Here is a 12,202-nt window from a genome sequence, read left to right as displayed (position 1 = left end):
GGTATTCAAACAAGTTTAAATTTTTCAATTCGGGCGAGAGATTTGCAGGCTTACTGTGATTGACAGGTCACTACCGCTACCAGCGCCGTAAACGGCGTGTCTACGTCACTCCTCTGCATTCCAAATATGGAAACTTCCATTGGCTACAAAAAGTCAAGATGGTAACGACCATAATCGACAATGGCGACGGCCAAAAGGCCGAACTCAAGGCTTCATAAAGGCAGTCCACAAACCAATGGGTGACGTCACGATGACTATGTCCACTTCTTATATAAAGTCTATGGTTCAGAGCTGTGTGAAGACAGGCCATCCCGGCTGTATGGGCTGTTGTGGGCCAATCGCACGTTGCATTAAATGGAAGAACCCTTGTGGTAATTGGCTGCGAGCAAAACAATTTAATTAGCACGTTTTTCTAGATCAGGGCACTAAAATGATCTATTGCAGGTATCCCTTGACTGGAGAAGTCTCGATATAACTTGGTACTGGGTTATTATCGCTATAGTCTACCAATAACCAGCCCTAGTAATGACCCTGCCAATGCACAGATTCTGATAGTAAATCTGGGATGACTAAATTGAATGTCTGTTGTCTAGTGGGCACTTGGCCTTACCGGCTGGGAGCCAAGAGTGGCCGCCAACCCCATCCAAGACACTCTGATGCAGTGATGCAGTTATTTTGTTTCTGTTGCCAGCTTGTCTCATAAGCCAGCTGAGCCTCACCCACGAGACTTGGCTAGGCTTGAGGGGCTAGTTTAAGAGTTGAGCAGCCTGGGAGTGCAGCTGTGTGTGACAGCAGGGGGAGAAAAGGTTTCTGCGAGGAGAAGCTGGAAGAAATAGCCACTGGTTTTTTTACACTGGTTTTTTTACACCTGAGCCTGGTTTGGTCCCAGCTATAAAGGCGGCCCCTCTTCTTTGGCTGGGTGCGCCTCTCCTCCCTGCCTCCTGTTTGGAGGACACGGCTGCTGCTTTGTTTTATTTGTTTAGTTTAGTTTAGTTAGTGGTACTTTAAATAAATATCTGTCTATTACTTTATACTCGTCTTGTCTCCCTCATGTTACGGCCTTTTGAGCCGGGTCGTGACATTAGTAAAACACCACAAATACACCAGAGCAATTGTACTTCATAAAACCCCTTGTAATTGGGTTCAGGAAAAACTTGAGGTGTGGGTCAAAGTAACAACATAAGTGGCTCTATTGAGCACAGAAGTTGAATCAACATTGACTTCTTGTTTCACACTGGGACAGCTGTCTCATGGGACGGATTGTTTTTTGTTTGACCCGTCCACCTCTCCTCCCACGAGCGTGGGTTTTTCAAGTCTTTATACTTCCCTGGTTCATGATTAGGCGGATTACATACACATAGTTTTCGTCGGATATCTGCAAAATTACAGAGCACATATTTTCGTAGGCCGCTACGAACACTGCTTGAGAAAAGACTGTAATGAGCCAACTGGTTCGAATGATATCTTATGACAAGTATTTTGTTACTTTTTGTGCACTCTAATTCAACAACTTCCGTGCATGTTGCCACATGTCCATTTCACTTCAGGAACTGTAAACCTCCAGCATAGCCCCAAGCCAAACACCAGTGCCAGAATATATGCAAGCAGAATATTAAGAGGTTCTTACCTGCTTGACATCATATCCCAGAAGAACATAGTTCAGATCTGGAGAAACTGCAAACTTTGACGCCTTAAAAGTTGCCTGTGTGATGAATAAGAGATGGATGAGACTTCTTATAATAAACTACGTTAAAACTTACAACAAGATACACACAAAATGACCATTGTCTCAATGCAACCCAAAAATCCCTCTCACAAACTGAGATGAGTGTAAAACATTTCAGTGAAAGGTGAGTTGACCTTAGCAGGGTCAATACCCGCCATAGTAACTATGAGACATGATGCTCAGAGTAGAAAGCAGAAAATACAACGTTTCATACTATAAAAAAAAGTCAGATAATTGTCATGTAATATTCTTTAAATTGTTTTTTTTAAACCTGGTGTCCTATTGTTGATGTTGGCTTTTACTCTATGCTTCATGAACCCCAGTGGGAATGAGTGAAACATTGTAAATGCACTGGAAACATTTCTCACCTTTTAAGAAACAAAGACAGAGTCAACACTTACAAATGTTGTGTTTTTCAGTAGGAGCTCTGTCTCGTTGCTGTTCGTGCTGACTTTCATAATGTCTCCATCCCAGCTCCGAAAGATGACCTCCTCATCTGAGAGGAAAAAAACAGCCATGCTGAAATTGTATTGCCTTCTTTCAATGTTTCTAAATTGTTTGCGTATTTACATCAGCTATGTTTGTGACAGAACGGCCCTGAACTAAGAAACAATTGATTTGTGGTTGACGAATCCTAAATGTGAGATATCACTATTATGTGATGATTGTTTTGTTAGAAAACTCAGAGAAAAGTTAAAGCTGATTTCAAATCCCAGAGTACATGAGGGGAATGTCATCTTGTTTGGATGTCGAGGCATGTTGGAATTAATAAATGGTCCTTCTCTTTTGAAATAATTCAGTTTGCCGGAAAAGCGGAGATTTCTTGACAAGAGAGGTCACAGTGAGGCCGTCTCCACAAACGATAAGCAGTCTTGCCGCATTCACCTCCATTAACTTTAAGCGATGCACAACAGTACATGTGTTGCTATGGCAACCTTAGCCACATGGATTTGCTGTCATGCGGTGCTCAAAAGTTTGCATTATTTACGAGGCCACTTGATGTGATTTGCATAAAATCTAAAAGCCCCATCCATTGCTAGCATCTGGACCTCTATGTGAAACCAAATAATTAACAATGATGTGTTTCAACTTAACAGCTCATGTTTTGAGTCAATTCAATGCATCGCATGTTTACTTAAGTATAGATTTTTAGAGCACGCTTTAGGCTGATTGTGGTTTGAAAGTTCAGCAGTGAGCAGAGCTCAAATTCAAATGAGAAATTTAACCTCCAAACACTGCACACTTGCCAGTTTTAGCCCTGGCTTCATGCGGCCCCATCACCAGACACAATGCTTTAAGATGTTTCTCCAAAACTGTGGATTGTGTTAAATGACATCATAATTCAATGGTTATAAACCCTCTGAACCCTAAAGCAGTTTCGGGTCGTTGTTTGCTCTTTTGTCACAACAAATTTTTGTCACGTAACTGTTAGTCTCAGTTGAGTCAATCATGGCGTACTAGTCGCGTGCTGAAGAGCTCCGAATTTAATGTTTTTTACAGCATCTGGTTAAAGCAAAAGGTTTATTTGGTGTGATTTTAAATAAGATATGTAGAATAAAATGTTTTTAATTAATTATCACAATTTAAAGCGTAGTTTTGGTTGGGTTTTCTGGTGGAAAGTACGTCACACATGGTGTGTTTAAGGACCGTCGGAAAGATCAAAATCTGACGATAATAATTTCTGCAGCTTCTGGCTATTATAAACGAGTAGTTTTGGTGATTGTTTAAAAAAAAACATGCTTTTCCATTCCGCCGGCAGGTTTTGTTGTTCAGAGGGTTAACAATGTTTCACAGCATGTTGTACATTCATGGTGGCTAGATGATGATCCTCTGTGACTTTGACGACCCCCTGACTTCCCTTGGCACCTCCAGCACGTTGACATTTGTATTTGTAAGTGACTCAACAGATATTGGATGGATTGACATCTGGTGCATACATTCAGGCCTCCCTCAGGATAGAGGGTAATCCTTTTCTTCATCCCTTGACTTTACATTGAGCGCCCTCATCGGGTCAAATGTTAACACACTAACACACTGCTAAACATCAATACGTTAATGTTGGTATTGTTAGCATACTGAGACTAGCATTTAGCTCAAAGCACTGTTTTACCTAAAATCCGCCTCATGGAACCGCCGGCATGGCTGTAGACTAGCCTAGTTCTGTAAATCTTTTCATAATATATTCTGTATTATTTCTGCATGGCAACTTTAGTATGGTTGAGTCTGGGATGGTAAAGATTGTTGTCATGGCAAACTATGGATAAGGGTAAAAGACTTAGCAGTTAAGAATAGCGAAATAGTTTATTAGTGTGATACCGTAGGAAAACGGTGGGACTCAAGTGGACAAAATGGAATTCCTTTGTTGATCATATCAACAGCCTACATCTAATATACTGTTCTTGGGAGGGGTTCAAATGGTCCAAATGACTCTGAAAACAACACGCAAGAAAATGATTAGAGTGATAGATGCCAGTGATGCCCCTGAGAGAAGAGTGTTAGACAAGAGAGAAGAAAACAACAATAATACAGACTCATTTAGGAGGATCTGTCTCAGACAGCTGGGCTCAGTGAGATTACACTTCAAGTTCCAACAGTGGAAACAATGACAGAACTGCCTGCAATAACTCCAGTGTAATCCCTAACCAACCCTACAGAGGCCAGAATTCCATTAATGCATTTGACAGGTCTGAATCATTTCAGGGTCCCTATCTCATGTAAATGTCAATGAATAAGCTCTGCGGCATCAATCTCAGACAAGAGGGCTATGGACTAGCCAACACTCAAAACACTTGAGTATAATGACAGGAAAATGAATACGATACACAGATGGATTGCTTGTTTTCAAAAAGGAAGGGGATCTTCAAAAGGGTTCTTGTCATTTAGAAACTGTACCTGCAGTGAAACAAACCCCAGTCCTCTCTGCATCTTGTATGCAGTTCATGTATCAAATCGATGGTTGTATAAAACATCTCACAGCAAATGTAATTGGAAAATGGGGCTACTGTCCTCCTAAGTTGACAACAGTTCCATCTATAAAGCCTCCGAGGATAAAGGTGACACGCAATCTCAGCTGTGATTAAAAGTGTCCCAGCTATCAGATGACTCGCCCCTGTTTTGTAATGCCAAGAATGAAAGGAAGATCGCCCGTTATAGCACTGGTGGTGCTCTTACCCAACTGATGGCGGGTGGTATGAAGAAAATAGTTTTAGACTACTGCTTTGAAGCCTCAAGTCAGCATTTTGGCTTGGCCATCGTCATTTCTTTTTTAGCAACCAGAAATAACAAAAAAAGTACAAAAATGTGACAAAAATGTTGCAATGTACTTTTATGAACGGAAAACACACCGTGAAAAGGTTAAAGGACAACTCCCAGACCGGACAACGCCATGGCAGCGACCTGTCAATCAAAGTAAGCCCGCCCTAAGGCATACTCTGCTTTATGGTCTGTTTGACTCTAAATGGACCATAATTTACTAAATGAACATCATGCTGTATTGAAGAAGACTTGAAAGAGATTGAGACCATAAACTCATGTTTACAATGTTTACTGAGGTAATAAATCAAGAGAGAAGTAGAGTCATTTTCTCATAGACTTCTATATAATCTCACTTCATTTTCCAACCAGAGGAGATGTCCCCTGATGGACATTAGAAAAAAATGCAAGTTCAAGGCCCTTCAATATTGGCTTCACTATTCAAAACCGGACGCTGCTGCCTCTATAGTAACAGCATTGTTGAATTGACATTATTGATTCAGGACGTATCAGGAATTTTAAGGTTAAAAGGCATTTAAGAAATGGGCATTTCACCTTCATGTTGGACATGAATATTTTACCCATGAGGATCATATTATTTACCAAAGAGAACATTACTCAGCATGTGAAATGTCTGCTGTGGCTCTGCAGGGCCATAACCTCTAATGATGTCATCTCAGTTTGGGTTTGATGACAACACATCTTAAAGGGAAAGCCTTTGTTACACACTGGGGCCATCAAGTTTGAAAGAAATGGGCATTTACTTGACAAGGAGAAGCTAACAAAAAGACGCTACCAAGTTGCATCGTGGGACTTGTAAGATCCAGTGTTTTTGGAGTTTATCCAACATGGACTATTTTTCTTGCGAGTCTCTATTGACATGTAATGTTTAAGAGTAGCTGTGGCCTACGTTTCTGTGATTCTTGTAGCTGATAGTGCCAGTCATTCCCTAACATCACTGTCCTCCATAGGTACGCTGTCAAATAAATATCAGTTGGCTTCAAAAACTGACTGCTGTGAGGTTTGGAGGCCAAGAATCTCTCAGCACCGACTGGAGGGTGCGTTCTGCTTCGGTTGGGACGATGTTATCAGCTATGAATGCTGTATCAGCACATAAAATGATTGACCAGACGTGTTACACTCCTGCAACAGCCACATATACCAATTTTTTCTTTTTTTGTCAAAACATTTGATTCATTGATTGCTGTCAGGATGTCATTTTTCAACAAAAATACACCAAATGTTTTTGAAGAAGATAACCAACCCTTCCTTTGAAGGAGCACGCCACCTGTTACCTTGAATTCTTAAATAAAACTCTCTCACTAGCCTCCACAATGAACGAAGAATCCCGAAAAAAAAGAACAGCAAAGCTATGTCAAAACATCTGTTTCCAAACTATCAACCAGCCGCCGGAAAAAATGTTGGCATTGTACGTTTCTACAAACCACGGGATAAATTAGATGTTGAGGTGATTACGTTTCACAATAGCCTCAAATCACGCCTGCATGAATGTACAATGTCCCGTGGTTAACGTTGTGAAATGATTGGTTAGATTAAGACAACAAAACGACTTTATTAAGATTTTAAAAAAAAGATGGTTTGGGTTCAAATAATAACGTAACAACCGTAATTGGCATAAATAAATAAATATCAAGCATCTTTAGCAAACTTTCTTACGTAATGTTACGTAACAAGCGTCACAACGTTTACATTTGGGACACGAACAGCGGTCTCCTGGGGGAAGCTTGATCCATCCACCTCTGCCCTCCGCAAAAACATCCACATTCAACAAAAAGAAAGTACATTCAATGTATCCGTGGTTTTCACAAATGTAAATGGTAAATGGTCTGTATGGTCTAGTCTTCCAACCACTCAAAGCACTTTAACACTACATGTCATCATTCGCCCATTCACACCCATTCATACACTGATGACAGCGGCTACCATGCATACTATACCCTACCTGCCATTCAGGACGAACTAACATTCATACCCATTCATTCACACACAGCGGGAACAATTTGGGGCTAAGTGTCTTTCCCAATCACATCGACATGGACTAGCGGAGTCTGGGGTCTGCTTGTGTTAGGGTAGTAGGGAGCATACGACTGGATGGCGAGGCATGCATTGTACTGCACAAGTGTTCAAGTTTGTAAACAGATATTTTGATGTAATTTGGTGTTGTGAAACGTGACCCCCATTTATTTCGATTCATCAAGACCTTTTTCCTTTTTTCCAGTTCTTGGTTCATTGTGGAGGCATGCGAGAAATACAGGGTGAGCAACTAATACACAGATGGACAATTTGTAGGTGAAGTATTCCTTTAGGGCGGGAACATAAAGAAGAATGGTGCAAAATAATGATAAGATATAATACTTTATTCTGGTGATTACATAGGTTTATACAAGTCAGTACATTACATTTTCTGATCTTAAAGTTGCATGAATCAATATTTCTAAATTAACAATGGAAAAAATGAATATGTGTTATAGATTACTCAATTCTGCAGCTCTATGAAGCATTTTAGCTTTTGGTCTGCCTGCTCTGGAACTCTGCTCTCTTCAAACAATGATTCCAGTCACAGCAGGAAGCTTTTGTTTAGCCGCTAGAGACGACTAAACAGGACTTAAATTCATCAGGTGTCAAACTGAATACATCTTCACTGCCAAGAATTGACAACCATTTGCCCACCCATTACTATGATGACAGAATCACAGCAAACTGCCAACCAGATGGGGACTGTAGTCTCTGTTGGGCTGAATGAATCACTGAGAGATTTCATTGCCACTCATTCCTTTCAAGAACTGCACAACAAAGGAGATGTATGTTTTGTTGTTGCCAACCTTTTTTCGGAGACTCGTGCAAAAACATGAAGAAAGCCTTTGTAAGGTTTCTCGAGGACTTGTGTTCTGGTCCTTGAGAGACATGCAAGACGTGTGAGAGCATTCGAGGGGAGTACATTTGCAACGTCGGGCATTTAGAAGTGGAACGCTGAGCGTGACTGAGCGGAGCCAGCCTCGGCACTCCTGTCAGTCCTGACAGCACCAATATTAAGAGCTGAACAAAGAAGAAGAGGAACATTCCATCTGGTGCCTTTGATTCATGGTGTCTGAAGGAAAAGAGTCTTGTGGATGAGTATTCTTATGAGAATCAGAGACAACAGACTCACACTGGGTTTAAATGCAGTCGTTGACTGTGACCCCAGCATGGAAACACGCTGATGATACGGCTCTCTGCACTCAGTGTTAAGATGGTCCATTGTGTTATAGAGGCAAATAAATGATATTGTTTTATTGGTTACATCCTGCAGAGTTCACTTTGATTTTTCTTCTCTAAATTAAATCTCTAACATTTGTGATTCACATCATGAACTTCATATCACATATTGTTGCATACAGTATCTCATGTGATGTTTGAGTGATCACATGAGATACTGAGCTTTGGCGTCGGAGGAAAGACAAGACGACCATTAAGTAATATATTAAAGAATCCACACAAAAGCCTATTTTGTTGTTTGACACAGTTGACTCAGCAGTTTGAAAAAAAAAGTACAATAAAAGACTAAAGCAACGTCTGAAGAGAGAGTTAAGCAGCACGTTTCATTTGTTTTCTTCCAAAATATTGGATCTCGCAATCGCAGCACTTGGTTAAGGTCAGAGAAACAATGTGGTCTCTATTCAACACTGAAACAGTCTGCAGTGACCTCGAGCATTAGACAAGACGTGATAACATTTGATCCAAACCGTGATCTTTCCCTAACCTTAGCTAAAGTGTTGTTGCCTAAGACTAACAGACAGACCTCAGGATGTGAAACCTGGTCTCTGGGATTAGGGTTTGTCAGAGTTTGTACAACACTCCAAACATATTCCCGGGACTCTGTTGCACATGACCCAAATCCTGAGACATTCAATTTGAAAGCTTTTGATGTTCATGAAATGATTTGTAAGTGCATCAGATGGGCTGTGTTTGTATGTTTGGACTCTTTGAAGGTTACTCATGTGCAACAGTGTTTTACTCCCTGGGCCTCTGGCTCAGGCCCCTGCTTAAGAATGACTACCGAAAATGAATAGTGAATATCTTGGTATCAGGAGAATATCATATGCATTCATATAATACAGCTATTAAATCCATCTTTTGGCAAAATCAATCAGACCTCTATACCTGTTCCCATTCAAAGAAACCACAAACCAAAGCTCTATGTTGACAACTCCTGACTGTATTCACGCATAATGCCTGTTGAATTAGTGTAGTAACACAATTTATCCACCAGATGGAGACATAAACTGTATTTCTACATGCAAAGCTGAGGACAGGTTTTTTGATGCTGGAGGAGTGCAGTGTGCAAATGTTCCTCCACGCCATGTAAATGAATAGAGAGCCATTAGCAGCATTGATAGGTCCTCCAACACAACTTTTGATCTCAAAACAGCAACGGTAAGACATGATTTATGATTATGGCTGTTTTATTCTCCTCTTCGGCTGCTAGTTTAGTGAGTTTTTGTCGTCGAGTGAAAAGGCTTACACATTTGTAATCTGCATCGTAGGCTTTGAAAGTGACTTTTTGTTTGTTTGGGTAGCATGAAGTAGCAAAACCGCTGACATTGATTTGTGCACATGCACCTTGCGCGTTTTTGCTTTGTCTCACTAGGAGAGACAAATGAGAGAGAAAACACAGTGACCACATGAAATCATTGTAGTATACAGTAAAGAATTAAATACCTTCTACCTATGACCAAACCTTAACAACCCAGTTGTCATGTAATAAGCCACATATGAAAACTTTTCATATAACGTCAGAATTATTTGCAGTGTCTGCGGCGATTCAAATTCAGCTTTGTGACAGACTTACCACTGATCCACTCTGCATCAGGATCATGTATCTGGAAGTTTCTTTGAAAGAGGTCATCCAGTGTCAACTGTGAACCGAAGGGTTTCCCACCATCTTCTACAGAAGGAAAAAAAAAAATCACATTTCTTTTACTGTCAATAATTATCCAACAATCATATAACAAAAAATAATAAAATGTATTTGAATGTGTTTTCTTTTCATTTGAAGTCTTAAAATAAAGCTACAAAGGTTTGAGACAAATTCCAGGGTGAATCAAATCAACCTTTTCAACAAACAAACAAAAGGAAACTGTAATGTAATGAACAAACAGGTCAACGATAAGGTGGTATTACACAATATAAGTGGCTCTACTGCCTCTGGACAAAGGTTCATGTCTCATAAATGACTGGAATATCAAGTTGAAGCACCGCTTAAATACGATCCTCCGTGACCCTGACAGTCTATCGGATCCCTAGGGAGCCTCACCTTTAGACAGCAGAACGATGGACAGACCAATGAGAGAGAGCACTGCCACAATAACCAGCAGGGAGATGCCGATGCCCTTCCAGTTTCTGTCTGGTCCAATAGGTCCTATGTCCTACACAGCAAGAGAGACAGATCGTATCAATCATATAAATAATGCCAAAATAGCAACACAAAGGAAATAGATTCCCCCAGTAACCTACTGCAACCTGCTGACGTGTCCTTGGTCAAGACACATTACGCCAATCGGTGCATTGGTTGACTGAGCCTGTGCATGAATCCGAGGGGACACAAAGGGCACAACTTCAACCTTTGGGCATCGATAAAGTACGTAAGACTAAAAGCACCCACTGCTAAAGCAAAAGAGTGTTTGTCCCTGGTGTCCCTAAACTCACAGTTCTGATACTATGGAAAAAAGGGCTTATACACAAGTATGTGAAGTATAAGTACCAAAATATTCAAGTCGACCTATAGCTATATCAAAAGAAAAACAACATATTGGTACTTCATACTATTCAGGTTGTGAGGTGATTATTGTTTGATGGCATCACACTGTGTGGAAACTGAGCAGCAACTGAAGAAACGTTACGTCAATCCTTTGAATAGTAATCCACTGCTCTCTAAATAAAAGCATTCAATGGCAGTGGTTTAAACACTTAAAGGTCTTTCTCTTCTACCTTCTATTGTCAAAATATTCAGCCTGGTATTGTTGAACATGATGAGGACGTAAGCAAAGTGCTGCATGGAAAATGAAAAGGAACCCCAAGGTTCTCTTTTCGACACCCTGTGAACTCGGTTGTTAAGTTGGTTGTCACAAATTAGCAGCTGCAAGGATAGCTTCAGGGATCAATACACATATTTACTGCTCCTTGGTCTCTCAAAGCTTATTTATGTCGATATACAGTAATCTATACGTTATTTCACCATTATTAACATTTCTAAAGTCTCCAAAACTCTCAAAAACCACACTTTGCATTTTACACACGAACGCAGGCAGCAGACTCGCGGTTACACAGTGACTTCCGGGTTCTGCCTCTAAATCTAACCCCTGAAGCTGTATATCGTTATTTTCGAAATGTCATTGGCTATACGAAGCGTCAGTCATCAGAACGATCGGTTGCAATTGGCTCGAGCGTTACACGAAAGAAGAGGGGCAGGCACTTTCCTTCAATGCGGACTGTCGTTGGCTATTGTAGGCTGTGGACAGGACATGGAAGCTCCTATTGGGTCAAGTGAGGTGTCAATCGAAAGGTCAGAGTGCAGCCGCCATTTTGAGACCGACAATATTTACATGCGAACCGGAGTCACGTCAAAAAATACATAAATAATTAGGCAGATTTGAAATGATGCAACAGCAGTCCGTGGGTATTTATGGACGTAATAATGTATTTTGGACTAAATATTTTACTGGATTGGATCGTCTGGACATTTGCCAATGTAACAAGACCATTTTTATTGGAATATTATCGAGGGGTGGAATACTATGAAGCTTTATCGGTGAGTTGCCTTGATTTAGTAATTGTTTGTTTGTGGGTTGGTGGTCTGACAGAGGCGTTGATTGTACCTGCTGTTGTGATTGTATCTTGAAATGGTTTACATAAATCGAATCACAAGAATCTTAGCTTTCCAAAGATACGTCGCATCAGTACCTACCTATACATAGCAGTTGTGTACATGACACAGATGTACAGTTAACACTCCAAAAGCCGTGGGCGGGCCGTCGGAGTGTTAACAGACTATTTGCTAATTAAAGTGGTCGCATGTTATCTTTGAGTAACTTGAACCGACTTGGATCTAATTAAATTGAATCGAACTGAGTTGATTTGTTTTTTATTTGTGTAGGAGCTGGATATTCAGAATGTGCTCACATTGTAGATAGAACTGCTTAATGGTTTTCTTTAGTGGCAATTTCA

At 40.5% G+C, this 12,202-nt stretch overlaps 1 pseudogene; it reads right to left on the bottom strand.

Moving 5' to 3' along the window:
* The window catches only part of LOC142938547 (inactive dipeptidyl peptidase 10-like), a 53,271-nt pseudogene extending 42,855 nt beyond the window's left edge, over positions 1 to 10,416 (bottom strand).
* Between the last annotated feature and the right edge of the window lie 1,786 nt (positions 10,417 to 12,202).

This window comes from Anarhichas minor, unplaced genomic scaffold, assembly GCF_050575085.1.
Source record: "Anarhichas minor isolate MPS153535 unplaced genomic scaffold, ASM5057508v1 ptg000087l, whole genome shotgun sequence".
NCBI classification, from domain to species: Eukaryota; Metazoa; Chordata; class Actinopteri; order Perciformes; family Anarhichadidae; genus Anarhichas; species Anarhichas minor.
Note: the sequence above shows the minus strand (reverse complement) of the source record. Positions and strands in the feature narration are given on the sequence as shown.